At 35.7% G+C, this 2935-nt stretch overlaps 1 pseudogene; it reads right to left on the bottom strand.

Moving 5' to 3' along the window:
- Window positions 1-734: 734 nt before the first annotated feature.
- Window positions 735-1086, bottom strand: LOC138150911 (LYR motif-containing protein 1 pseudogene; annotated as a pseudogene).
- Window positions 1087-2935: the final 1849 nt, after the last annotated feature.

Below are 2935 nucleotides of genomic sequence, written 5' to 3'. Positions count from 1 at the left end.
TCTGAAAATTTGGGATATTTCCCTCCTCCCCCAAATTTCCCTGAGATGCTACAATATCTTCCACTAGTAGTTAAGGGTGTTGTGGGAATAGAGTATATATAATCAACTCTGCTAGTGTGGTAAAGGACAATTAACCTACTTGAATATTAGTTTGTTAATTTGAATTAAGTGACCCAAAAAGAGCATATGAGTAGAACAACTAAAACACATTTATTTTAAATATATTCATAACTTAAACATAAAACAAAATAAATCCCACAGAGATTTGCAAGTCTAAAGCTAGTATCTGATTGTCAGAGTAATTTTAAGAGCTTCCACGAGAAGCTGCTAATGAGTACTGCCATGTCCCTATTCTACAACTTTCTCTATGTATACAGCTACATTATTTCCACAAAAAAAAAATTAATTTTTAAAATTTAAATTTAAACCAATTCTTGTTTTGCTCAGACTTTCATCTAAGATGTTATTAAGATCATGATTAGGAACAATCTTTGGGAGTTACCATATTTCTATCTAGTAGCAAAACATTGGCATTAAGAAATTCAAGGACATATAAATTAGTGTTATGAGATTAAGGACACAAATCTTTGAGTGTTCAAGAGAAATTATAGCAAAAACTATTCTTTTCCTTCCTTTCTCTGACTGGATTTAAGTCAAGAAGAAAAGACTGGTCGTCCAGTTTATGTTCAGGTCCTGCCTGGCTCACAGTTCATACAGAGAACCTGTTTCTTGTATTAAGACACTTCATTAAGTGACCTGAGATATAACAGTTTGTTAAGATTTCTTAGCTTCTCCTGGATTTGTAAGGGAGTGAGGGCCATTGGAAGCAGAAATTGGCCTTTCATATGGGACTGGATAATGTAATCCTAGTTCAATTCTTGTTGCGTATTCATCTATACATCATTTAATTAGTTCGGAATTCATAAGATTTTTGTTTTTCTGGAACAACATTCTGGCTTCATTTATAAGGTGCTGCTTTTTTGTGATGGTGTCCTCCACCTGCCCCCATTCTGTATGTCACCTCCTTGCAAGTCTGAAAATACAGCAGTACAGGCTGAAAACTTCTTGTTGTATCATTGTTGTCATCTCTGAGGCCTTCCTGTGCTCTTTCCAAATTCTCCCTAAATAGCATCATCAGGATTGTGAAGGAGACTGATCACTGAACATAAGGATCCTTGGAAAGGAAGTTCCAATGGGAATGTAAGTGCCTGGAGGGCAGTTATTCACATCACTTCTCTTAATTGTCCCTTACACCCAGTGTCCCATGTCTACTAAATGAACACTTTAAATAAATTCCAGGAACCTAGGTTAGGATAAGCCAAGATAATGGAACTGATTACTATTCCCAAAGTAAGGGAACATCAAAGTTCATAAACATGGAAGAGGAATATTTGTGAGTGATGACAAGAACAAGGGTGTATCCATCTCTGTTGTGTAGCTGAAGCATGGTGGAGGAGTAGAACATGGGAAATGATTAAGTGGTGGAATTGGGAGAAGGGTGGTTAAGATGGTATAAATTCCCTACTATGAGGTCAGGAGATGGAGAAGAGAGACTCTGAGCAAAGCACTGAACTCTGAGGAAGGAAGGGGAATGTTTTGAAGGATAGTAGATAAGAGCTACTTGAATTTTTATTGAGTGGTAGTAATACATTGAATGAATCTTAAAGGAGTGGTGGAGGTATAGGGGCAATCTGGAAACCAGGATGGGGAGCGATCAGCAAGTTGGGAGAATGAGTGAAAGTTCAGCCTGTGTTGGAAAGGGTATCAATGGAGGCTGTGTCTTCAGGGAGGAGTTAGGTATCAGTAAGAGCCAGATGATGGAAGGAATGGGAAAGGAAAAAGATTTAAAATTAAAATAAATTTGTTTCATATTCCTAAGAATATAGTCAAAGTTGTGGGTAACATGATTAAGCTAGATTTATAACAGTTTTGCAAGGATGGTTCAAAATCTGGAAAATAATCAGCATAATGGTTTAAACTTGTTTTAAAAAATTCTTCAAAGCACATGATTGTATACATTGATGCATAAAAAAAGATTCTAAAAAACTGTAAGCAACAAATATATTAAGCAGCCCTTTTTGTAGGCTTTGTACTAGGCCCTGGGTGTGGCTATTTGTTGTTTGTCCTTCCTTCTCAAAGAGGACTGATGGTGTCAGGAGGAAGATTTCTTGATTTGCGAATGAATTTGATTTAAGTGAGCAAAGCTGTGCAAAGTTGCTAGTCTCACTCCTCAGAGTGATCTGAATCCAGTGGCAAGACATAGGCCAGTCGATGGCCCAACAGGCCCTGGGTATACAAAATCTAAACTAAAATTGTTCCCGTCCTGAAGAAGCTTGCAGACTAGCAGGGGAGACAACTAATGTGTGTGTGTGTGTGTGTGTGTACATACACACTTATATTTGAGTATATATGCATATGTATATATGTGTTATGTACATATGTGTTTATGTATATGTGTGCAGCTCTTAGCTACACATAGAGGAGTATTGCAGGACAGACAAAAATAGATATAATTGATGTATACTTTTAAAAAAGCCAAAACTCTAAATAATATAAACATAGGAGTCATTTGAATAAGTATACATAGCTAAAATAAAAAGTTAGTCTTATTTGAAATAAGGAAACAGAAGTAACTTTCCTAATAAATATGTTTTGCAAGGCTATCTTCTTTCCCCACTACTATTTAACATAGGAATAAATGTGTAAAAACGAATTTTTAAATCTTTACTCTGTGCAAAGCACTGTTATCACTAAATTAAACTAAATCAAAATTAAATTAATAAATGAATAAAATTAAATTAAATGTAAATAAAAAGTGTCACCATGCCAAAGGAGTTTGCATTCCAGTGTCTGAGGGTACACACATATAGGAGGTTATAGCTACAGGTTCATTGAAGAGTCCAGTTGTGCTTAGGGTACAATCCCAGAACAAATA

Source organism: Petaurus breviceps, unplaced genomic scaffold (genome assembly GCF_028583685.1).
Source record: "Petaurus breviceps papuanus isolate PSGF00001 unplaced genomic scaffold, PetGlider_PUasm1.0 90895, whole genome shotgun sequence".
Classification (NCBI taxonomy): Eukaryota; Metazoa; Chordata; class Mammalia; order Diprotodontia; family Petauridae; genus Petaurus; species Petaurus breviceps.
Note: the sequence above shows the minus strand (reverse complement) of the source record. Positions and strands in the feature narration are given on the sequence as shown.